Here is a 26,894-nt window from a genome sequence, read left to right as displayed (position 1 = left end):
AGCGTCCGGGAGGACCTCCTGCCACCTTGAAACTGGGAGGTCCCTGGACCGTCGGGCCAGTAGGACGGCCTTCCAGACCGTGCCGTTCTCCCTTTCTACTTGCCCGTTCCCCCGGGGATTGTAGCTGGTCGTCCTGCTTGAGGCTATGCCCTTGCTGAGCAGGAACTGGCGCAGCTCGTCACTCATGAAAGAGGACCCCCTGTCGCTGTGGACGTATGCGGGGTAACCGAACAGTGTGAAGATGCTGTTCAGGGCTTTAATGACTGTGGCCGCGGTCATGTCAGAGCAGGGAATGGCAAAAGGGAAGCGGGAGTATTCGTCCACTACATTAAGAAAATATGCGTTGCGGTCGGTGGAGGGGAGGGGCCCTTTGAAATCGAGACTGAGGCGTTCAAAGGGGCGGGAAGCCTTAATCAGGGGCGCTCCATCTGGCCTGAAAAAATGCGGCTTGCATTCCGCGCAGATGTGGCAGTCCCTTGTGACTGTACGGACCTCCTCTAAAGAGTATGGGAGTTTGCGGGACTTGATGAAGTGGTAAAACCGAGTGACCCCCGGGTGGCAGAGGTCCTCGTGGAGGGTTTGGAGGCGGTTAATTTGTGCGTTGGCACATGTGCCGCGGGATAGGGCATCGGACGGCTCGTTCAGCTTTCCGGGACGATACAAAATCTCATAGTTGAAGGTGGAGAGCTCGATCCTCCACCTTAAGATTTTGTCGTTTTTGATTTTGCCCCGCTGTGCACTATCGAACATGAAGGCTACCGACCGTTGGTCAGTGAGGAGAGTGAATCTCCTGCCGGCCAGGTAATGCCTCCAATGTCGCACAGCTTCCACTATGGCTTGGGCTTCCTTTTCTACTGAAGAGTGGCGGATTTCTGAGGCGTGGAGGGTCCGGGAGAAAAAGGCCACGGGTCTGCCCGCTTGGTTAAGGGTGGCCGCTAGAGCTACGTCGGAGGCGTCGCTCGCGACCTGGAAGGGGAGGGACTCGTCGATGGCGCGCATCGTGGCCTTTACGATATCTGCTTTGATGCGGCTGAAGGCCTGGCAAGCCTCTGTCGACAGAGGGAAGGTCGTGGTCTGTATCAGGGGGCGGGCCTTGTCTGCGTACTGGGGGACCCACTGGGCGTAGGACGAAAAGAACCCCAAGCAGCGTTTCAGGGCTTTTCGGCAGTGTGGGAGGGGAAATTCCATGAGTGCGCGCATACGTTCGGGGTCGGGGCCTATTATCCCAGTGCGCACTACGTAGCCCAGAATGGCTAGCCGGTCGGTGCTAAAAACGCACTTGTCCTCGTTGTACGTGAGGTTCAAGGCTTTGGCGGTCTGGAGGAATTTTTGGAGGTTGGCGTCGTGGTCCTGCTGATCGTGGCCGCAGATGGTTACATTGTCGAGATACGGGAACGTGCCCGCAACCCATGTTGATCAACCATTCGGTCCATCTCCCGTTGGAAGACCGAGACCCCGTTTGTGACGCCAAAAGGGACCCGTAGGAAATGGTATAATCGCCCGTCTGCCTCGAAGGCTGTGTACTTGCGGTCACTTGGGCGGATGGGGAGCTGATGGTAGGCGGACTTGAGGTCCACGGTGGAGAAGACTTTACATTGGGCAATCCGATTGACCATGTCGGATATGCGGGGGAGAGGGTACGCGTCTAGTTGTGTGTACCTGTTGGTGGTCTGGCTATAGTCAATGACCATCCTTTGTTTCTCCCATGTCTTCACTACTACCACCTGCGCTCTCCAGGGACTATTGCTGGCCTGGATTATGCCCTCCTTTAGTAGCCGCTGGACTTCGGACCGAATGAAGGTCCGGTCCTGGGCGCTGTACCGTCTGCTCCTAGTGGTGACGGGTTTGCAATCCGGGGTGAGGTTCGCAAACAAGGACGGGGGTTGCACCTTGAGGGTTGCGAGGCCGCAGATAGTGAGTGGGGGTATGGGGCCACCGAATTTGAACGTAAGGCTCTGTAGATTGCATTGGAAATCTAATCCCAGCAAGGTTCCCAGCACAGAGTTGGGGAAGGACGTTTAGTTTGTAGTTTTTGAACTCCCTCCCCTGCACCGTTAGGGTAACTATGCAGAATCCCCGGATCTTTACGGAGTGGGATCCTGCAGCTAGGCAAATCTTTTGTGCGCTGGGATAGGTGGTCAAGGAACAGCGTCTTACCGTGTCGGGGTGTATAAAGCTTTCCGTGCTCCCGGAGTCGACTAGGCATGGCGTCTCGTGGCCGTTTATTAGTACCGTTGTCGTCGTCGTCTGATGTGTCCGGGGCCGGGTTTGATCGAGCATAATCGAAGCGAGCCGGGGTTGTAGTAGTGGAGTGGGGTCCGTTGTTGCCGTCCAAGATGGCGGCGGGGATGAACAAAATGGCCACCCCCATACATCACACGTGGCTGGGGGGTCACAAGATGGCGGCGGGGGTGGACAAAATGGCCACCCCCATGCGTCGTACAGGTCTGGGGCGGTCCAAGATGGCGGCGCCCCTCCTCCCCTCGTGGTGGCCGGGACCCAAAATGGCGGCGTCTGCGGGTCGCACATCGGCGCCCCTCCTCCCCTCATGGTGGCCGGGACCCAAAATGGTGGCGTCTGCGGGTCGCACATGGTGTGCTGGGGGGGCTGGGGAGCGCTAGGACCGCGCGGAGCTCCCTCACCGCGAGCGCTAGGACCGCGAGCGCTAGGACCGCGCGGAGCTCCCTCACCGGGGACAGCGGTGGGCGGGGCCCAAGTCGGCGGTGCCGGCGGGTCAGGCGTGGGGCCGCGAGCGCTGGGACCGTGCGGAGCTCCCTCGCCGGGGACAGCGGTGGTCGGGGCCCAAGTAGGTGGCGCCGGCGGGTCAGGCGTGGGGCGCGGGGTGGGGGTTAGGGTGGCGTTAGGGACGCGGAAAACTCCCTCCTCTCCGTGGAGAGTGTTGGCCGGGACCCAAAGCGGTAGCGCCGGCGGCGGGTCATGCATGGGCTGCGGGGAGGGGGGTTGGGGAGCGTAGGCGGCGTGCAGGGCTCCCAGTTCTCCCGGGATCACGGTAGTCGGGACCCAGAGCGGCTGCGCCTGCGGGTCGTACATGGCATGCTGGGGGGGGGTTGGGGTGCGTAAACTGCTTGCAGGGCTCCCTGTGCTCCCGGGACGGCGGCGACCTGGCGGGACCGGCACACAACCGCATCTTTTGCAGATAGCTGCGCGGGCCGGGCAGCGCTGTCGGGGGTGTTTCGCCTGGCCGCAGAAATAACAGCGGGTGCCCCCGGTGCGACTCGGCATTTGGACCGCGCAAGCCTGTGGGGTGTCCGGTGGGGGGTAGGGGGTTTGCCGCGACGGGTACGTACGGGGCCCAATGGGTTGCCGCGCGGTCGGGGCCGTAGGCGCGGGTATTACGCGCGGCCACGTCTAGGGAGGCTGCTAAGGCCCGTGCCTCTGAGAGTCCTAGCGACTCTTTTTCTAGAAGCCTTTGGCGGATTTGGGAGGATTGCATACCTGCCACAAAAGCATCGCGCATTAACATGTCCGTGTGTTTGTTTGCGTTCACCGACGGGCAGCTGCAGGCTCGTCCCAAAATCAGTAGCGCGGCGTAGAACTCGTCCATCAATTCTCCGGGAGCTTGCCGTCTCGTCGCGAGCTGGTAGCGAGCGTAGATTTGATTAACTGGGCGAACGTAGAGACTTCTCAGTGCTGCGAACGCCGTCTGGAAATCGTCCGAGTCTTCGATGAGGGAGAAAATCTCCGTGCTCACCCTCGAGTGCAGGACCTGCAGTTTTTGGTCTTCTGAGACTCGGCCGGTGGTCGTTCTGAGGTAGGCCTCGAAGCAAGTCTGCCAGTGCTTGAAGGCTGCTGCCGCGTTCACTGCGTGGGGGCTGATCCTCAGGCATTCCGGAATGATCCTGAGCTCCATAGTCCTTTTTAGGCACGCTTAATAAATTGTAGCGCACAAAGACTCCATGAGACGAATAGAGTGAAGTCGATGAGGCTTTATTAAGCGTGTCTGTTCCCCCGCAGCTCGATAGTAAACTGGCCTGCAGGGGAAGACTCCGGCTTCTTATACTCTGCCTTCAGGGCGGAGCTTGAGGTCAACCAGGACCCGGGATCTGTCAGCCAATGACATTTGGGCTTCCAGTCCCACATGACCACCAATACATACTACCACAACAGGTACAGAGGGGCTCTACAGTATGCACCACCAAGTCTTTCACAGATATCCGTGGTATATTGTGCACTGCGCAAGGTGGCCACGTAACACAGCGAACCCTTACCTCACAATGACTGGGAGGAGCAGCTCTCCTCCTCAGATGAGGGTGAATGGGCTCAGCCTCAGGAAGAGAACATGTATATGCGTGAGCCCCTATTGGATGCCAGGGGCATGGAGAGAAGTGCCAGCGATACCAGGGACAATCTCATATGCACGGGGTTTGCCCACGGTTGAGGCACCTACATGATCATTTTCCCATCGCCATAACAAGTTTGCCTGCTCGTAATGTCTCCTCACTCCTTACAACCTCCTCACAAGCGTTACCTGAATCTGCATCCCCATGCCGACTAGAATAGCAAGGCGATTGGTCATCTGTCACAACACTTGCCGCGGAAGACTGTTACCCAGGGCAACCGATAAGCCAGTGGGTATATGTTAAGCAGCCTGTCAAGACTGGAATCTGCTACATCGGGACAAGTCCATTCTTCGCACATGGGAAGTTCAATTTGTCCTGTGCAACATCATCTCAGATAGGGCTGGGGTTTAACCTTCCATCCAAAATGTAGCATCTCTGACTGTGCGAGCCCTGGGAAAGAATGTGTTTGATTAGGAACAGTAATAATTGATTTTAAGATGATAAGGATGCAAGGAGAAGGAAGAGCAAGCAAAACAATATTTTCAGTTTAAGAGTAAAGCTTAGAGAAGCATGTTTGATCAAACAACAGTGACAAGAAAGGCCACAAGATATGCACTGATATAAGTGTGTGTCATTGATAAATGCCATCGCTGAGAAGTTATATTGGATTGCGATGCAGCTCGCATTGAGACAGAAATTCAGTGTGAAGACACAGAAATATGAAAACAACAGAAAATGAACAACTGCAGCACCCATCTTGTCTTATCTAGCTTTGCAAGTCTGTGGAAAAACCTGCCCTCCATGTAATGATATTTTTTACTGGCATCTTCTTTCATTCTTTTTGTGATCCTCCCAAAGTTATACCCCTCACATCGCTACCCCGGCACCCCTTCATTACAAAAGGCCTGCATCACGCCACCCATAACATCTTAATCCCCTCAGCTCAAAGCGACAAAGCTCCAACTTCTGACGTAATTTTTTATTATTTGTTCGCGAATGTGGACATTGCTGGCTAGGCCTGCATTTATTGCCCATCCCTAATTGTCCTTGAGAAGGTGATGGTAAGCCACTTTCTTGAATCAATGGAGTCAATTTAGTGTAGGTTCACCCACAGTGCTGCTCGGAAGGGAGTTCCAGAGAAACAAGAATAGATCTAAGAATGAAAATCCATTACCATTAGGTTTAATGGAAGATAACATAAACCATCATGAAACTCTTCTTGACTTTAGTAAATGGATTGAATTGTCTATCAGATCTAACCTCAAATCTAAAGAGGATGGGTGTCGAGGTGTGCTATGTCCAGAAAAATAATCAATCTGTTCACTGAAACTGATTCCAGAGACACAGAAGATCTACAGGTTGCAACTTTGGGGCATTGAATATCAACGACTTGAGTTGACAGATGACACTGCGCTGACTGCAAGGTTAGAAGAGGCACTCCAGGAAATTGTAAATAAAATTAACGCAAGGAGCGAGGACCATGGATTAAGAATAAATGTGAAAAAGCCCAAGACGATGATGATAATCAGAAAGCCAGCCACAGAAGTAAATATTGAAGTAAATGGCCAATTCCTAGGTCTAGTGAAAAGATTCACATTAACCTTGAGCAGATTATTGCAGATGATCAGAGATGTGACTGTGAGATCTGAAGGAGAATTGAGGTAGTGTTACGTGCGCCTGGTCAGCTCTCAACTGTGTCTAAGAGACTGGACCAGAGCCGTACCTTTTTTATGTTTTAAGACAGTGCAGAAATAGAGTCATAGATGTTTACAGCATGGAAACAGGCCCTTTGGCCCAGCTTGTCCATGCCGCCCAGTTTCTATCATTAAGCTAGTCCCACTTGCCCACATTTGGCCCATATCCCTCTCGACCCAGCCTGCCCATGTAACTGTCTAACTGTTTTTTAAAGGAAAAAATTGTACCCGCCTCTACCACTGCCTCTGGCAGCTCATTCCAGATGCTCACCACCCTCTGTGTGAAAGAATTTCCCCTCTGGTCTCTTTTGTATCTCTCCCCTCTCACCATAAACCTATGCCCTCTAGTTCTAGACTCCTCTACCTTCGGGAAAAGATGTTGACTATTTACCTTATCTATGCCCCTCATTATTTTATAAACCTCTATAAGATCACCCCTAAGCCTCCTACACTCCAGGGAAAAAAGTCCCAGCCTACCCGGCCTCTCCTTATAGCTCAGACCATTAAGTCCTGGTGGCATCCTCGTAAATCTAATTCGTTCCAGGTCATAATATAAGAACTATGGCTTGGTTCTTTTATAAATAAACATTATCAAAACAAAAGAAAAGAAAACGATATTTAAACTTTCAAACTTCAATTCTAACACTAACAGCACTTTAACAGAGCATGTTGCTTTAATGCCACTTACACAGATAGACAAAGGCAATATTTGCATTTACAAAGTAATTTTTCTTCTGTTAGGGACATTCATTCAGAACCCTTTTCCAAAGCCTGCCTCGGTGGCAACTTCCATTACCGCTGTTGGTCGATTTCTAAAGTCTTCTTCTCTACAATTCGAAAAAGGATTATTTTTCCCTCTCCCTCTAAGCTCAGCCCAGCCCCTCAAACAAAGGGGGCAGGATTCTCTGATCCTGAGGCTAAGTGTTGATGCCGTTGTAAACGCCGCCGCGTTTCTCGGCGGCGTCAACATGCCCTCAGGAGCAGCGATTCTGACCCCTACAGGGGGCCAGCATAACACTGGAGCGACCCACGCCGCTCCAGCTGGCAATACCGGTGTCAGATGGGTGCCGCGGGTCTGCGCATGTGCAGTGCGACCGGCGCAATGTGCGCATGCACAGTGCGACCGGCACGATTGCGCACATGCGCGGTGACTCCCTTCTCTGCACCGGCCCCGACGCAACATAGCATGAGGTTACGGGGCCGGCGTGGAACAAAAGAGGCCCACAGCCTGAGAGGCCGGCCCACCAATCGGTAGGCCCCGATCGCGGGCCAGGCCCCCACGGGGTCGGCCTCCCCCCCACCAGGCCGCCCCCAGATGGATGTATGCCGAGGTCCCATCAGAAAGACCACACGTGGACAGCGCCGGTGGGACTCAAATTTTTTTACGGCCATCCCGGGCTGAGAATCGCCGGGGGGGGGGGGTCAGGTACAGCAGCCCCTGGCAGGCGCCACGCCGACCACGCCGGTGCCGATGGCGCCGATTCTCCGCTCTCCGGAGAATCGGCGGACCAGCGTCGGGGCGGCGTCGCGCAATTCGCGCCCAGCCAGGCGATTCTCTGGCCCAGCCTGGGCTGAGAGAATCCCGCCCACGTTCTCTGGATTTTCCAGACTTGAACCCATCATCATTATCTTGGCCCACTCCTGTTTATACAAAAGATCAGAATCATACAAAAGAAATGAATCAGCACTGAGTGCTGAATTTGGTGCATTTTGAGTGCGATAGTGAGAGTTTGGTGACCGAGGGAGTTAGGTGAGGAGGGAGTAAGGCGCTCCTTTCATTTCATTTCCGCAAAGAGCGAGAAGGGAGCCAGGAGTTTACAGAAAGTGTAGCTGACTGGGAGCAGGGTCGGAGGGCGGAGATCTAGATAGTCCACACGGCAGCTATATTCTGTAAGGTAAGAGGGGATGGAGGCTAGGCCAGTTACTTGCTCCTCCTGTAGGATGTGGGTGGTGAGGGATACCACCGGTGTCCCCACTGACTATACCTGCGGGAAGTGCACCCAACTTCAGCTCCTCAAAGACCGTGTTAGGGAACTGGAGCTGAAGCTGGATGAACTTCGGATCATCCGGGAGGCAGAGGGGGTGATTGAGAAGAGTTACAAGGAGGTAACCACACCCAAGGTACAGGACAAGAATAGCTGGGTTACAGTCAGGGGGAAAAAAACAAACAGGCAGACAGTGCAGGGATCCCTCGTGGCCGTTCCCCTTCAAAACAAGTATACCGTTTTGGATGCTGTTGGGGGGGATGACCTACCGGGGGAAGGCCCTAGCGGCCAGGTCTCTGGCACTGAGTCTGGCTCTGGGGCTCAGAAGGGAAGGGGGGAGAATAGAAAAGCAATAGTTGAAGGAGATTCAATGGTTAGGGGAATAGATAGGAGATTCTGTGGTCGCAAGCGATACTCCCGGAAGGTATGTTGCCTCCCGGGTGCCAGGGCCAGGGATGTCTCGGATCGTGTCTTCAGGGTCCTTAAGGGGGAGGGGGAGCAGCCAGAAGTCGTGGTGCACATTGGTACCAACGACATAGGTAGGAAAAGGGGTGTGGAGGTAATAAACAAGTTTAGGGAGTTAGGCTGGAAGTTAAAAGCCAGGACAGACAGAGTTGTCATCTCTGGTTTGTGCCGGTGCCACGTGATAGCGAGGCTAGGAATAGGGAGAGAGTGCAGTTGAACACGTGGCTGCAGGAATGGTGTAGGAGGGAGGGCTTCAGGTATTTGGATAATTGGAGCGCATTCTGGGGAAGGTGGGACCTGTACAAGCAGGACGGGTTGCATCTGAACCAGAGGGGCACCAATATCCTGGGAGGGAGGTTTTCTAGTACTCTTCGGGAGGGTTTAAACTAATTTGGCAGGGAAATGGGAACCGGATTTATAGTCCAGCAAATAAGGTAGCCGATATTCAGGACGCCAAAGCGTGTAATGAGGCAGTAGGGAAGGGAACACTGACAAAGGAGAGTACTTGCAGGCACGGAGATGGGTTGAAGTGTGTATACTTCAACGCAAGAAGCATCAGGAATACGGTGGGTGAACTTAAGGCATGGATCGGTACTTGGGACTACGATGTGGTGGCCATCACGGAAACTTGGATAGAAGAGGGGCAGAAATGGTTGTTGGAGGTCCCTGGTTATAGATGTTTCAATAAGATTAGGGAGGGTGGTAAAAGAGATGGGGGGGTGGCATTATTAATGAGAGATAGTATAACAGCTGCAGAAAGGCAGATCGAGGAGTATCACCCTATTGAGGTAGTGTGGGTTGAAGTCAGAAATAGGAAAGGAGCAGTCACCTTGTTAGGAGTTTTCTATAGGCCCCCCAATAGTAGCAGAGATGTGGAGGAACAGATTGGGAAACAGATTTTGGAAAGGTGCAGAAGTCATAGGGTAGTAGTCATGGGCGACTTTAACTTCCCAAATATTGAGTGGAAACTCTTTAGATCAAATAGTTTGGATGGGGTGGTGTTTGTGCAGTGTGTCCAGGAAGCTTTTCCAACACAGTATGTAGATTGTCCGACCAGAGGAGGGGCAATATTGGATTTAGTACTGGTAATGAACCAGGGCAAGTGATAGATTTGTTAATGGGGGAGCATTTTGGAGATAGCGACCACAATTCTGTGACTTTCACTTTAGTAATGGAGAGGGATAGGTGCGTGCAACAGGGCAAGGTTTACAATTGGGGGAAGGGTAAATACGATGTTGTCAGACAAGAATTGAAGTGCATAAGTTGGGAACATAGGCTGGCAGGGAAGGACACAAATGAAATGTGGAACTTGTTCAAGGAACAGGTGCTACGTGTCCTTGATATGTATGTCCCTGTCAGGCAGGGAAGAGATGGTCGAGTGAGGGAACCATGGTTGACAAGAGAGGTTGAATGTCTTGTTAAGAGGAAAAAGGTGACTTATGTAAGGCTGAGGAAACAAGGTTCAGACAGGGCATTGGAGGGATACAAGATAGCCAGGAGGGAACTGAAGAAAGGGATTAGGAGAGCTAAGAGAGGGCATGAACAATCTTTGGCAGGTAGGATCAAGGAAAACCCCAAGGCCTTTTACACATATGTGAGAAATATGAGAATGACTAGAGCGAGGGTAGGTCCGATCAAGGACAGTAGCGGGAGATTGTGTATTGAGTCTGAAGAGATAGGAGAGGTCTTGAACGAGTACTTTTCTTCTGTATTTACAAATGAGAGGGGCGATATTGTTGGAGAGGACAGTGTGAAACAGATTGGTAAGCTCGAGGAAATATTTGTTAGGAAGGAAGATGTGTTGGGCATTTTGAAAAACTTGAGGATGGTCAAGTCCCCCGGGCCTGAAGGGATATATCCAAGGATTCTATGGGAAGCAAGAGATGAAATTGCAGAGCCGTTGGCAATGATCTTTTCGTCCTCACTGTCAACAGGGGTGGTACCAGGGGATTGGAGAGTGGCGAATGTCGTGCCCCTGTTCAAAAAAGGGACTAGGGATAACCCTGGGAATTACAGGCCAGTTAGTCTTACTTCGGTGGTAGGCAAAGTAATGGAAAGGGTACTGAAGGATAGGATTTCTGAGCATCTGGAAAGACACTGCTTGATTAGGGATAGTCAGCACGGATTTTGTGAAGGGTAGGTCTTGCCTTACAAGTCTTATTGAATTCTTTGAGGAGGTGACCAAGCATGTGGATGAAGGTAAAGCAGTGGATGTAGTGTACATGGATTTTAGTAAGGCATTTGATAAAGTTCCCCATGGTAGGTTTATGAAGAAAGTAAGGAGGCATGGGATAGTGGGAAATTTGGCCAGTTGGATAACGAACTGGCTAACCGATAGAAGTCAGAGAGTGGTGGTGGATGGCAAATATTCAGCCTGGATCCCAGTTACCAGTGGCGTACCGCAGGGATCAGTTCTGGGTCCTCTGCTGTTTGTGATTTTCATTAATGACTTGGATGAGGGAGTTGAAGGGTGGGTCAGTAAATTTGCAGACGATACGAAGATTGGTGGAGTTGTGGATAGTAAGGAGGGCTGTTGTCGGCTGCAAAGAGACATAGATAGGATGCCGAGCTGGGCTGAGAAGTGGCAGATGGAGTTTAACCCTGAAAAGTGTGAGGTTGTCCATTTTGGAAGGACAAATATGAATGCGGAATACAGGGTTAACGGTAGAGTTCTTGGCAATGTGGAGGAGCAGAGAGATCTTGGGGTCTATGTTCATACATCTTTGAAAGTTGCCACTCAAGTGGATAGAGCTGTGAAGAAGGCCTATGGTGTGCTCGCGTTCATTAACAGAGGGATTGAATTTAAGAGCCGTGAGGTGATGATGCAGCTGTACAAAACTTTGGTAAGGCCACATTTGGAGTACTGTGTACAGTTTTGGTCGCCTCATTTTAGGAAGGATGTGGAAGCTTTGGAAAAGGTGCAAAGAAGATTTACCAGGATGTTGCCTGGAATGGAGAGTAGGTCTTACGAGGAAAGGTTGAGGGTGCTAGGCCTTTTCTCATTAGAACGGAGAAGGATGAGGGACGACTTGATAGAGGTTTATAAGATGATCAGGGGAATAGATAGAGTAGACAGTCAGAGACTTTTCCCCGGGTGGAACAAACCATTACACGGGGACATAAATTTAAGGTGAAAGGTGGAAGATATAGGAGGGATATCAGAGGTAGGTTCTTTACCCAGAGAGTAGTGGGGGCATGGAATGCACTGCCTGTGGAAGTAGTTGAGTCGGAAACATTAGGGACCTTCAAGCAGCTATTGGATAGATACATGGATTACAGTAAAATGATATAGTGTAGTTTTATTTGTTCTCAAGGGCAGCACGGTAGCATTGTGGATAGCACAATTGCTTCACAGCTCCAGGGTCTCAGGTTCGATTCCGGCTTGGGTCACTGTCTGTGCGGAGTCTGCACGTCCTCCCCGTGTCTGTGTGGGTTTCCTCCGGGTGCTCCGGTTTCCTCCCACAGTCCAAAGATGTGCGGGTTAGGTGAATTGGCCAATGATAAATTGCCCATAATGTCCAAATTGCCCTTGGTGTTGGGTGGAGGTGTTGAGTTTGGGTAGGGTGCTCTTTCCAAGAGCCGGTGCAGACTCAAAGGGCTGAATGGCCTCCTTCTGCACTGTAAATTCAATGATAATCTATGATAAATCTAGGACAAAGGTTCGGCACAACATCGTGGGCCGAAGGGCCTGTTCTGTGCTGTATTTTCTATGTTCTATGTTCTATGTTCTATGTTCTATGCTATTGATGTGCACCTAATCGCCCATTGATGGACAAAGAGGCCATCAGGCTCTGCAATGGACTAATGGCTGGTCAGGCAGGAGTGTCTTAAAGGACAAAGAGTCATTGGATTCAAAATGTTAGCTCTTTTCTCTCCCCCTACAGATGCTGTCAGACCTGCTGAGATTTTCCAGCATTTTCTCTTTCGTTTCAGATTCCAGCATACGCAGTAATTTGCTTTTATCCAGTGTCCTGAAGGACAATGGATTTAGGGCATCCAGTGTATTCCTACTAACAAGTTTATGTCTGGCTGGGACAATGTAACTCGGCCAGATGTGGCGCATCACTCTGACTCTGTGCTAGCAGGGTTTCTTCCCCTCTGTCTATTTAACCCATAAATTGCCTGCTGCATCTTGGATCTCATTTCTGGACCCAAGTTCTTAATATCTCCTTCACGTAACAAGACCAGCTTTGTGAGAATGAAGGACATGTTCACAGTAAAGAAACTGACCTCAATCTGAGGAACAAAATGCCAAGGTAGCTACATTCTGTCATTTATGATATTTACCTCAGAGGCATGGGCCAAAATTTTACACCAGTGGTGTTTTCCGGACCCTCTGAAGACAATGGCCATTTGAATGGCTTGTCGCATTTTAGAAGTTGGTTTTTGAAGCTCGCTTAAAGCTTGGAAGTGGATATAGACAGTGCGATATCTTTGCTGGCCTCAGACTAACTTGTGATTTGTAGCCACAGCCAGAGGTAAGCCCATATTAGAATTGAATGTGTAAAGAGTTGTCACAAACACAGCAGTCAATCAAACCCACTCCTCCAGCTTTACTCAATGCATTGTCTTATGGGAAATAACTTGAACATTTAACGTGTATGATAAAAGATAGTGATACTCTATTGAATAAAAGGTAGTGATTTTGCTCATAATCATTCAAAAAATGATTTTTTACTTCAAAGAGATACATAGTTACTAAGCTTTTTTAGATTGAACAAGTTGTCAGCAGATTAAAACTAATGAACAGCTTTGATCAATCCTCAAGTTGTGATCCCAGTTTTCTGATCATGGGTCATTTTAATCTTCCACCCCATCCCCGCTCTTGACCTTCTTGTAGTTTAGGTCTCCCTGTACAGTTCAGGCCTCCTACATTGTTCCAGTAAAACTTGAAGAATGATACCACATCTTTTGACAAAGTACTTTTCAGTCTTAAGAACTCAATGCAAAATTCAACAATTTCTAGTAACAGTCACTGCCCTAGTTTCTATACATCAGCTGTTGATTCTCTTATACCAATTTAAAGCTTCTTCTTGACACTTTTTGTGTCTTGTCTCATTATCATTTATTTTCATCTTGTACCATCAGCCTTTTGACATTTAGTATCTCCCACTTCCCTCTCATTCTGTCCCAACTCCCCACTTTCCCTGTCTCTTATTTTCTTAAAACCTGTTACATGTCAAACAGCAAGCCACTGGCCTGAAATGTTAACTTTGTTTCACTCTCCGCAGATCCTGTCTGGAAATGGTATTCTGGGCTTTATTATTAGGGGCATAGAGTACAAGAACAAGCAGTTATGCTGAACTTATACAAGACTAGTCAGGCCTCAACTAGAGTATTGTGCACAGTTCTGGGCACCACACGATAGGAAGGATGCGAACACATTGGCGAGAGCGCTGATGAGGTTTACAAGAATGTTTCCAGGGATGAGAAACTTCAATTATGAGGACTGAGTGGAGAAGCTGGGACTTTTCTCCTTGAAGAAAAGAAGGCTGAGAAGATATTTGAGAAAGATCTTCAAAACCATGAGGGGGCTGGACAGAGTCGATAAGGAGAAACTCCACTCATAAAAGGATCAAGGAAGGGAGGGCACAAATTTAATGTGATTTGCAATAGAAGCAAACATGATGGGATAAAAAAAGTTTTCACAATGAGTATTTGGGATTCAGAATGCACTGCCTGGAAGTGTGGTGGAGGCAGGTTCAATCAAGGCATTCAAAACGGTATTAGATGATTATTTGAACAGAAACAATGTGCAGGGGCACAGGGAAAAGGCAGAGGAATGGCAGTAAGCCACTATGATTGTTTGGAGAGCTGGTACAGAACCGATGGACAGAATGGCCTCCTTCTGCGCCGCAACAGTTCTATAATTCTGTAATGACCTGATAAGTATTTCCAGCATTCTGTTTCCATTTAATTTCCAACATCTGCAGTATTTTTCTTTTGACATCAATCACTATGTATTCAATGTACACTAGCACATTTGAGTCTCTGTTATAAGCCTACAGCTGCAAGCACTAATTTTTCTCATTTATTTTTGCTTCACTTTTGATTTTTAAGTGAACCTCTATTGAATCGCACTTTGTAGACATTGATTTAAACCTAGATGTGATTTAACTTTGGTCATTAATCAATAATAATCAGTAGTGATGTGTTTTCCCAAGATTTTGTTTTACATATTGGTCAACCACAGCTGTCGTTTGGTTTACATTTCTGTTTTCCCGCCAGACAACTAAAATAAAAGTTCTTTATTTGTCAAGTGTCCTTTTTCTTACTGCATTCAGTGATCCTTAACTAGAGGCGAGGATAGTGAGTGGCCTTATGTGGGGGTGGTCATCAGGAGATGGAGTTTAATTGATGACGAAACTCTGTTGATGGCAGTTGGAAAGACACTATCAAAGGATGGGTGAAGACTTTGGATTGCAAAGCCTTGCAGTGCCTGTAAAGTGAATTGATAGGGTGGCACGGTGGCACAGGGGTTAGCACTGCTGCCTCACAACGCCAGGGACCCAGGTTCGATTTCGACCTCAGGTGATGAGCAGCACGGTAGCACAGTGGTTAGCACAGTTGCTTCACAGCTCCAGGGTCCCAGGTTCAATTCCCGGCTTCGGTCACTGTGCGACGCCTGCACATTCTCCCCTTGTCTGCATGGGTTTCCTACAGGTGCTCCGGTTTCCTCCCGCAGTCCAAAGATGTGCAGGTTAGGTGGATTGGCCATGCTAAATTGTCCTTAGTGTCCAAAAGGGTTAGGTGGGGTTACTGGGTTAAGGAGATAGGATGGAGGTGTCGGCTTGGGTAGGGAGCTCTTCCAAAGTGCCGGTGCAGACTCGATGGACCGAATGGCCTCCTTCTGCACTGTAAATTCTATGATTCTATGGAATGTGTGGAGTTTGCACATTCTCCCCGTGTCTGTCTGGGGCTCTTCCGGATGCTCCGGTTTCCTCCCACCATCCAAAGATGTGCAGGTTAGGTGGATTGGCGATGGTGACTTGTCCCTTTGTGTCTAAAGATTAGGTGGGGTTACAGGGGATAGGGCAGGCGATTGGTCCTAGGTTGGGTGCTCTTTCGGAGAGTTGGTGCAGACTCAATTTGCCGAATGGCCTCCTTCTGCACTGTAGGGATTCTATAAGTCTATGACTTGCGTGTTTACCAGACCCATTATTTTGAGAAAGGCCTTGAAATGCTGGATTGGAGTCAGAAATTTGGTGTAAAGGCACACTGCTTCTAGGATTCGGTGCAGTGGCCAGAATGAAATAATCAATCACGGAAGACTATGGAGGAAGGAACTGGCTGAAGAGTCCACCCCCATATGTAAGGTTACTCAGAAGATTTGGTATTACATGTACCAAGGGAAATTTGACCAATTTAGGATCCTGTTGTGGAACAGACCAATTTGTTGTTATTGTTTGTGCTTGTAATTTAAAAGAAATATCTTGCTTATTTTCTTCTGATGTGTATATAAAGTGGTTTCTCCTTTCAATGCAGTTACCTTTCTTCCTTTTTACTCCTTTTATATTATCAGTTCTAATTGTCTATTATCATTATTGTTATAATTATCATTATTCAATATTCAATAAACTAGTTTTTTTAACACATTACTTGGCATTGTCATTCATCCCTGTTACGTCCAACGTACGTATCCAAACCCAAGTGAGATTCACATGCCCCGAACAGGAATGAAAACCCAACATATATTGATTGACTTTTATCTGTTACAACAATACATGCAGTCTTTTCCCTTTCAGAAACACCAGGACAAACTGATGTTAACTCTGTGGGATCAACAGTGAAACAAAAAAAATCAATGAACTAACATAGATGCCTGTTTGTCACAGCAAGGCAGAGAAAATTTACATGTTTGGATTTAATTAAATCATAACAAATTTAAAAGAAGCTATCAGAAGTTCTACCATGCAGAAAATTGGATTGCTGCCTGAAGGAAGTTTGGATTATGCAAAAAAAATAATGCCACACACTGCCAATGCACAACAATATTAAAAATTAACATAACTTGTACTTATATTGTGCCTTTAAAGGTGTAAGATGTTGTTGGAAGTGGTGACTGCTGTTCTAGTCTTCACAAATCTGAATATTATTTCCTTGTCTGTCCCACCTTTTGAAGATTCGACACTATGCACAGGTGAAAGACATTACTCCATCCAGCTCTCTGTTCCTTCTCTTTGATATTCCTCGTGTTTATTCGCATAATCTTTTTCTCAATGTTGATGTAAAGGCCAACTTTGGCCGATATTTACAAGTGGCAAATTTTATCTTGCATCTTATGTGGCTGTGATAAAAACACCAAGACAACTGAAAATCTAAATCTTCCAGTTGTTCTGAGCATCCATTGTATGATATTTCTTCTGTTTGACATTGTTTGCCTCAGCATCCGATCAATATTGCGCAAAATTAGGAATGGTGACATCAAACAGCCTTGTCTCACGCCAGCTTGTACGTTGAATTTATCAGAGAGGGCTCCTCTATGCATGACTCGACAGCTCATTCCATCATAGGTATTCTTCATGAGGCAGATTATTTTCCCTGATAGCTTGCCATCAACTTCCACATAGTGTTTTGGCAATGCTGTTAAATGCCTTCTCGTAGTCTACAAAACTAATGTTGATCGATGAGTTCCATTCCAATGAGGTTCAATTATAATTTGTAGGGAGGGTTGCGATCTGATCCACACGAGATCCTCCTTGGCAAGGTCCTACCTGGTTGTCCCTTAATAGATCTTTTACTGCCCCTTTCATTCCGCCTAATATGATGTGGTACAGTACCTTCCCTGGCACAGGGAGCAACATTATTCCACAATAGTTCTGACAAGAGAGTTCTTTCAAGAGAGATCACCAAGGCCAGAAAGCTAAAGATCTTCAACTCCAACATGAAGTCTGTTCTTCTTTATGGCTCTGAAACATGGAGGACCACAAAACAATGTTGATGAAAATACAATCCTTCATCAACAGATGCCCAGAACGATCCTTGGGATACACTGGCCAAATACTGTCAATAATATTAGGTTATGGGAGGAGACAACACAAGTCCCGATAGTCCTCCAAATCAAATGACAAAAATGGATTTGGATAGGCCATATTGAGGAAGCAACGGAACAACATTACATGGCAACTCTCACATGGGACCCGCAAGGAAAGAGAAAGCAAGGCAGACCAAGAAACACGTCCGATACAGAAAACGAAATGAGAGCGAGGCAACAACTGGATAGTTTGGCCTAAAACAGGATTAGATGGAGAGAATTTTTCCGCGGCCTATACTTCATCAATGAGTGAAAAGGTTAAGAAGGAGAATCATAGAATCCCTACAGGGCAGAAGGAGGCTATTCAGCTCATCAAGTCGGCACCCTCCCTATGTAGGCCTGCTCCCCCGCCCCAATCCGGTTACACCATAATCCCAGCTAATCTGCACATCTTTGAACACTAAGGGGCAATTCAGCATCGCCAATCCACTTAACCTGCACATCTTTGAACAGTGGGAGGAAACAGGAGCACCCGGAGGAAACCCACGCAGACACGGGGAGAAAGTGCAAACTCCACACAGACATTCACAGAAGAATGTTGTATAATGAGCCAAGATGTTACACAGGACTGTTATCAGGCAAAACATGAAAACCAAACCACATAAATATATCAGGATTGGTGACCCAAAAACTTGTTCAATCATCTAGGTGTTAGGGAGCAACTAAATGGAGGAGAGAGAAGTAGTGAGGTGGAGGGTTAAGGTTCCAGGCAGTTGTAAACACAGCCATTAATGGTGAAGCACTAGAATAAGATGAGCAGAGAGATGTTGGAGGAAGGGTTGTAGGGCCGGATGAGATTACAGACATGTGGAACAGCCAGGAAATGGAGACATTTGGAAACATGGATGAGAACTTTGAGACTGAGGCGCAGCTGGGCCATGAGCCAACGTAGATCAGGAAGCAGAGCCCTGACGGGGGAGCAGTGTCAGTATGAGGTAGGATACAGGCAACAGAGAATTGGATGAGTGTATTTAATTTACTGTAAGGTTCCAGATGGTTGCTAAGTGGTTCCCAGGAGAGCATTGGAAGGGTCAACTCTGAAATACGTGGAATACCACATCATAGAATCTTTACAGTGCAGAAGTAGCCCATCGAGTCTGCACCGACTCTATGAAATTTCACTCTACCTAGGCCCGCGCCCCCACCCTATTCCCTTAACCCCACCTAACCTTCGGAAATTAAGGGGCAATTTAGCATGGCCAATCCACCAAACTGGCACATCTCAGATTGTGGGAGGAAACCTGAGCACCCGGAAGAAACCCACACAGATAAAGGGAGAAAGCGCAAACTCCACACAGACAGTGACCCGAGGTCGGAATTGAATCCGGGTCCCTGGCGCTGTGAGGCAGCAGTGTTAACCACTGTGCCACCGTGCTGCCGTTCATGTGCACCGTGCATGTAAAGCAACCCTAAGTGGTTACATCATCTTGCACCTCTTTATATAATAGAAAGTTCGGTCTATTTGCTTCCAGCTCTAGATATATTTCCACAATCATTCATTGCTTCCACCACTAACACACAGTAGCAGCCATGTGTACCATTTACAAGATGCACTTCAGGAGCTCGCCAAGGCTCCTTAGGCAGCACTTTCCAAACCCACGACCACTACCATCTCGAAGGACAAGGGCAGCAGAGACATGGGAACACCACCACCTGGAAATTGCTCTCCAGGTCACTCACCAGCCTGACTTGGAAATATATCCCCGTTCCTTCACTGTAATTGGGTCAAAATCCTGGAACTACCTCCCTAATAGCACAGTGGGTGTACCTACATCACATGGACTGCAGCGGTTCAAGAAGGCAACTCACCACCACCTTCTCGAGGGCAATTAGGGGTGGCCAACAAATGCTGGTCTCGCCAGAGATGCCCACGTCCCATAAAAATTAGTTTAACAAGAAAGACAGAAACATACAAAATACAGCTTGGAAGGAGGTCCATACAGTCAATCATGCCTATGGTGATGTCATCTCTGCCAAATATAGTCATTGTCGAGTAAAGGGTTAACATCAGAATTATACATGATGCTGATCTCAGATCATATGACTGAGAAGGAAGAGGAGAAGAAGTCCAACCTTGTGTAGAGGCCCAAATGTGTAAATACTTACCGTCAATAAGGAGGCGCTGTTTTTAGAAACTACAGACTCGAGCAGCCTACTTTGGGAGAATAGTCAATCCCCAAGCCACAGAACAAAGCAATTATCAATTTCAATCCGATTTCCCTGCCGTTTCCTCAGATGCTGATCAAATTCTCTTTTAAATTATGTTATAGTCGGGGGGGGGGGGGGGGCGCAGTGGTTAGCACTGCTGCCTCATAGCACTGAGGACCCAGGTTTAATCCCGGCCTCTGGTCACTGTCCATGTGGAGTTTGCACATTCTCCCCGCGTTTGAGTGGGTCTCACCCCCACAACCCAAAGATGTGCAGGGTAGGTGAACTAGCCACACTAAATTGCCCCTTAATTGGAAAAAGAGAATTGGGTACTCTAAATTGATAAAACAAAATAAAATAAAAATAAATTAAAAAAATTATGTTATGGTCTCTGGTTCAATGGTCACCTTTGGTGAAACATTCCATGATCGAAGAGCATTCTATGTGAAAATAATTGTCTAACTTCCTTCTTTGTTTCTCCAACAATAATGACTTTATTGATTTGTTATGTTGTAGGTGTAACATAAACGGCTTCCTTGTGGTGCACTTGACAAAGGAAGGTTCAGACTTGGAGATAACTTCAACATGTTTATTAAACTATTTACACTTCTATTACTCGGGTTCGACACTACTGCTAATCCTACTATAGCCACCCAGACTGACTAACCAGTTGCTGCAACCCACGTGGTGGGTGTAATATTGAATCAACCCTGTGCCTGTACTCACTGACTGTCTCCACTGGAAAGAGGCCGATCATGTGTGTGGTGTCCTTTATATATGGGTTGGTGTGATGCCCCCCTGTGGTCGTGTCACCTCCTTGTATATCGTGAATGTCTATTGGTCGTGTCCTGTCTATCTGATTTATTGGTTAAGTGTGTGTGTGTGATGTTTCTGGTGCTCACTCTAGTGTCTAGCTAGCCTACATGCATTTACATTGATGCACATCAGCACATCCCCCCTTTTTTATATGTTCATATTTTCTGTACACTTTAAGAAAATTGAACAAAGAACAGGTAGTTAAGGTAAGGTATATACAAGTCATGAGAACAGTGATTAAACAATAAGTCCAAATCATTCGTGTGAGTTCAAAAACCATCAATCATCATGGTCAAATGTCTCTCTTTGGTTATGAACGCCATCAACGTCCCTGTGCCACAGGAACCAAGAAGTGGTCAAATCACTTTGCTGTCTGATTTGGAGTCCCTTTCTTTTTCCGATGTTTGTGATGATGCTGTCGGATGGCATCTTGTGGCTGATAAGGTGTTGTTGTTGAAGAGGTACCATCAACAGTATCATTCGAGGTCATGGATGTGCCATATGTTGCAGTTGGAGAAGACTGTGCATACTGGTTCTGGCCACGTGCTGTGCTGGAAGGGTGATCATGCTGAGAACCATTGAAGCTCATCGAATTGGAAACAGAATTGCTGCTCGCATAAATACCTGCTGATGGTGTGAAACTAGAACCTTGCATCTGATAGGAATATGCCGTCTGGCCAGGCTGGGGTGTAGCAAATCCTGGGCTGTAACCGAGGCATGCAGTCTGTAGTGCAGATTGCGCTTGCGGTAGTCCTCCTTCGGTCTTGATTCTATTAGTGGGCAATCTGTAGTGCTGGCCTGTTTGAGAATATGCTGCATAGACTGCTGGCTGCTGCACGCCTGAATACTGGGTTTGTCCAGCATGAGCTGTCATTGGCTGCACTGCTGGTGTGGAAAAAATGTGTGGATAGAGCTGTGGTGAATATTGGTGTATTCCTCTTGGACTGTAGCTGCTGCTTGTTATTACTGACCCAGTGTAATTGTTAAGTGATCCATTTCCTGTCGTTGTGGCAACTGCTGTCACCCTGAGCGTGCCATCACTGAGGTTGCGGCACTCCCTGTCTGGAGTAAAGTCCGGCTTACGTGAATCAGAGTCGGCATTTGGTTACTCCCCGTCTGGAGTCTGGTCTGTTCTAACTGAGTCAGTGTTGGTTTGTTGATGCTCCCATCCGGAGTCTTAGCAGGTTCACTGGAGTCAGCTGCGATTTCTTGAAGCTGCACATCTGGAGTCGGAACATGCAGGAATGCATTGACTTGTGGAGAGGTTCGAGCGAATGAGGCTGGAAGTATCGTGGTGCTACCGGAGTCACCAGTGGTCTCACAGTGATCGCCGAGTGCCTCTGTACACACTAGCTGAGGTCTGCACTTTGCACATCTTGTATGGGAAGTGGGATGCTGTCGTCACTCATCTCACATACCGTGGGTACTTCCTCAGTAGCTGCTTGTTGTTCCCTTGGGTTGGGTAAATTGTCAGAGTTTTCATCTGGTGGCGCAAGCAATGTGGGTGGACTGTCATTGTCTTGCTGTTGTCCTTCATTTGGGCTTGGATGTCATCGTCACTTTGTTCTTCACTGTAGCATGATAGACCGTCATGGTCGTCCTGCTGTGCACTGGAGCGTGGTAGACTGTCATAGTCTTCTTGCTGTTTACTTAAGCATGGCAGACTTGCATCGTCTGCCGCTAGTTGGTCAGAGGAGGTTGCAAGACCCTCATGGTCTTGTTCCTGCAAGGACTGCGCATCGGAGTCTTGCGTTGTTTCTATCGTAGAGGCTGTCCACAAACTCGCAGCAGAGGCTTGTACTGGAGTCACGTCTTGTGTGTGCAAGGACTGCGCTCTGGAGTCTTGCGTTTCTTCTATCGTGGAGTCTGTCCACGAGCTTGCCGTGGAGGCTTGTGACACTGGAGTCACTTCTTGTTCATGCAAGGACTGTGGTGTGGAGTCTTGCGTGTCTTCTTTCGTAGAGTCGGGAACCCTGAGCGGGATGTGGACCACGCTCTGTGTGGCAGCAGGCCGCTCCCTGTGGGCTTGTACCGCTCTCTGTCTCTTGGTTTCAGGCTGCAGCATCATCCTGCACTCACGCGTCGGGATGTCGTATCTGCTGGGCTGAAGATTCTCAAATCCGAAGAACGAATCCGCGTCTGCGTCGGATTCAGTACGGGGGTCGCCAATGAGCAACACATCTAGTTGCGATTCGGATTTGGTACTGGGGTAGCCTCCCAAGGTGAAAGGTTCATCTGAGTCATAGTCTTCTAGGACCATATCATCAGTGTTTGCGTCGGAGCTGGCATTGGGCTCGCGAGGTCCAGAGAAAGTGTAAAGGTCGGTTTCGATGTATTCAGGGTCGGAATCATCGGTTTGGGCATAGGTAACTGCTTGTTGCAGGGTTCTTTGGAAGTTAATTTCATTTCCTGGTTCAATTTGAGGCATTGTGCTGTCATTCCAGGTGAAGGAAGGTTGTTTTACGGCTTTAAAAGATTTTGTCTTTGATTTGGGACGTTTCCCCTTTAAATGGGCGTGGTCTGGGGCCTCTAACGTCATGACGCATGTGACATAGCGCGTAGGAAGCGATTGCGCATGTGCAGATCGCTGTTCCTTTACTGATGGCCGTTTTCACGCGCATGCGCAAATGGACCTTCCCGTTCTGCGCGCTTCTTGCGCAACTGTGCAAGTGCAGTCCCTTTACAAAGATGGCTGCCGATCAAAACTTTTCTCTGCTCCGGGATTTCGGCCTCGTGGTGAGTACTGGCGCTTCTCTTACCATTTCTTGCTGGTTGCAGTGTGTTTTCCTCACAGTTTTGCCGAATTTGTCCAGGATTGCCTGGAAGTCGCTCCTCTTTTGCCCTTTGGAGAACCTGAATTTTTAAAAGATTTCTTCTGCTCTGACACCGGCGATGGTGAGGAGAAGCTCTGTTGTTTCAGCATCGGCCAGGTCTTCTAGTTCGGCTGCCACCAGGAAGATTTCAAACTTTTGCCGGAATGCCCGCCAGTTTTCGCGGAGATCGCCCTGGCACTGGAGTTCCTGCGGAACCCGGATCTCGAACATCTTGCCTGGGTATCGTGCTGGTTGTCACTGTACGCTAAGGTATGGCTATATGGATTGAAACAGTTCAGTCCTGGTACCATGATTTGTTATGTTGTAGGTGTAACATAAGCGGCTTCCTTGTGGTGCACTTGACAAAGGAAGGTTCAGACATGGAGATAACTTCAACACGTCTATTAAACTATTTACACTTCTATTACTCGGGTTCAACATGACTGCTAATCCTACTATAGCTACCCAGACTGACTAACCAGTTGCTGCAACCCACGTGGTGGGTGTAATATTGAATCAACCCTGTGTCTGTACTCACTGACTGTCTCCACTGGAAAGAGGCAGATCATGTGTGTGGTGTCCTTTATATATGGGTTGGTGTAATGCCCCCCTGTGGTCGTGTATATCGTGAATGTCTATTGGTCGTGTCCTATCTATCTGATCTATTGGTTAAGTGTGTGTGTGTGATGTTTCTGGTGCTCCCTCGAGTGTCTAGCATTTACATTGATGCACATCACCACATTTATGCCCCCTTGTTACCAATTCATCAAATAGTGGAAACAATCTTTCACTACCTGACCCCTCGAAATTGTTCATTAATTTGAAAACCTCTATTAAATTCCAATGAAAAAAGTCCTGCTTTTTTTAATCTGTCACCATAGCTCTTACCAAGAATTTTCCTCAGCAGCAAAACCAAGCGCATGAAACTACATTGTGTGTTCATTAGGGAACATCCCTTTGGGCAACGCAGAAGTAAAATTACATTAATAATGTCTTAGACTTTTCATTTTTCCCCATTGCCAATGAATTTAGTGCTTAAAAAATCCCTTTCATGCACTGAAGAGCATTTCTCTAAGTGGTAGCTCGTAGATCGACTGCACAATTTTATCGAATGGAGCTTCTACGAGGTGGAATGGGGCATGATGGTCATGAACTGAAGAGTCAATCGTAATTATGTCTGAAATATAGCTTCACAGCCATTTGTTAATGGGAAAATTTGGCACTTAAAAGAACGAGTGGCGCACACGTCCATCCTTAATTTTGTTTCCATAGAGGTGGATTATAGGGAGAAAGAAGATAAGGACCTTGTGGTTCTTGTGGACAATTTCATTCTGCACTCAGGAATGAGATAGAAATGAGCATCATTAAGGGTGGCACGGTGACACAGTGGTTAGCACTCCTGCCTTACATTCCTGGACCCGGGTTCGACTCTGGCCTTGGGTGACTTTCTGTGTGGAGTTTGCACGTTCTCTCCGTGTCTGCCTGGGTTTCCTCCCACAGTGCAAAGGTGTGCACGTTAGGTGGATTGGCCATGATAAAATTGCCCCTTCATTTCCAAAGATGTGTAGGTTAGGTGGAGTTACGGGGATGGGTGCTCTTTCGGAGGGTCAGTGCAGATTCGATGGGTCAAGTAGGGATTCTATGGATCATCCTGTCCTCTCATCCCACTCGTGTGGAGAGGAAGGTTCAGCAACAATGTCAAGCATTTAGATGTAGGAGCAAACTGAGAAGAAAAACACCCAATCTTAAAATAAGCACCAAGCTAGGTTAGAAAGAAAGAATTTGCATTTTTATAGTGCATGCCACCACATCAGAATATGTCCAAATACTTAATAGACAGTGAACTGCAGTCACTGTTGGCAATGCAGGAACTGTAACAAATTGCACACAACAGGTGATATACAGCAATGAGCAAAAGCACCTGATCATCTGTTTTAGTGATGTTGTTTCAAGGATAAATATTGGTGAGACATTGAGGAGAACTGCCCTTCTCACCTTTAGACAGTGCCGTTAAATCTTTTACCTCCACCTGAGAGGTTAGATGCGCCATCTGAAAGATAGTACACCAGCAGTGCAGCATTCCCCTAATGTTGCACCAGTGTGAGATCCTGGATTATATGTTAAAGTCTTGAGTGTGCCTTGAACCCATGATCTGTTGATTCAAAGGCGAATAAGCTACCAACTAAGCCATATAATGGAACATTAATTTAAATGACAATCCTGATTTTATTATTCGTTCACAAAATGTGGGCATCACTGGCTAGGCAAGTTTTTATTGCCCATCCCTAATTACCCTTGAGAAGGTGGTGGTGTTGCTTTCTTGAACCGCTGCTGTCCATGTTAGGGAGGGCAGTCCTGTCCACTGTGCTGTTAGGGAGGGCAGTCCTGGATTTTGATCCCGCGACAGTGAAGGAAAGGTGATATATTTCCAAGTCAGGATGGTGCGTGACCTGGAGGAGAACTAGCAGATGGTGGTGTTCCCAGGTATCTGCTCTCTTCCAACAACTGAGGAAGAGGGGAGCGGCGAGGGAGATAGGTGGGGTGAGGGATGAGGAAGGTGAGATGGAACGGGGAGCGGAGAGGGTGAACGGGGTGTTTAAGGCATTCTACGAGAGGCTGTATAAGGCTCAGCCCCCAGAAGGGAAGGAGGGAATGATGCATTTCCTAGATCGGCTGGAAGGTGGAGGAGCAGGAGAGGGCGGGACTGGGAGCACGGATTGAGGTGGAGGAGGTGGTAAAAGGGATTGGGAGCATGCAGGCGGGGAAGGCACCGGGACCGGAAGGGTTCCCGGTGGAATTTTATAGGAAATACATGGACCTACTGGCCCCGCTTTTGACGAGAAGCTTTAATGAGGCCAGGGAAAGGGGGAAGTTGCCCCCGACTATGTCGGAGGCGACGATATCGTTACTCTTAAAGAAGGAAAAAGACACGCTGCAGTGCGGGTCTTACAGGCCTATTTCCCTCCTGAACGTGGATGCTAAGCTCCTGGCCAAGGTGATGGCGACAAGGATAGAGGATTGTGTCCCGGGGGTGGTCCACAAGGATCAAACTGGGTTTGTTAAGGGGAGACAGCTGAACACGAATATACGGAGGCTGCTAGGGGTGATGATGATGCCCCCGCCGGAGGGGGAGGCGGAGATAGTGGTGGCGATGGACGCTGAGAAAACATTTGACAAAGTGGAGTGGGACTACCTATGGGAAGTGTTGAAGAGATTTGGTTTTGGAGAGGGGTTTATTGGATGGGTACAGCTGCTATATAGGGCCCCGGTGGCAAGTGTGATCACGAACAGGCAGAGGTCCGACTACTTCCGTCTTTATAGAGGGACAAGACAGGGGTGTCCCCTGTCTCCGTTACTGTTTGCATTGGCAATTCAGCCGCTGGCCATAGCACTGAGGGGCTCTAGGAAGTGGAGGGGAGTACTCAAGGGAGGAGAAGAACACCGGGTATCATTGTATGCAGATGACTTATTGCTGTATGTTGCGGACCCACTGGAGGGGATGCCTGAGATAATGTGGACACTCAGGGAGTTCGGGGAATTTTCGGGGTACAAATTGAATATGGGGAAGAGTGAGTTGTTTGTGGTGCATCCGGGGGAGCAGAGCAGGGGAATAGATGATTTACCACTGAGGAGGGTAA

This window comes from Scyliorhinus torazame, chromosome 8 (genome assembly GCF_047496885.1).
Source record: "Scyliorhinus torazame isolate Kashiwa2021f chromosome 8, sScyTor2.1, whole genome shotgun sequence".
NCBI classification, from domain to species: domain Eukaryota; kingdom Metazoa; phylum Chordata; class Chondrichthyes; order Carcharhiniformes; family Scyliorhinidae; genus Scyliorhinus; species Scyliorhinus torazame.
This window is presented reverse-complemented; position numbering follows the sequence as displayed.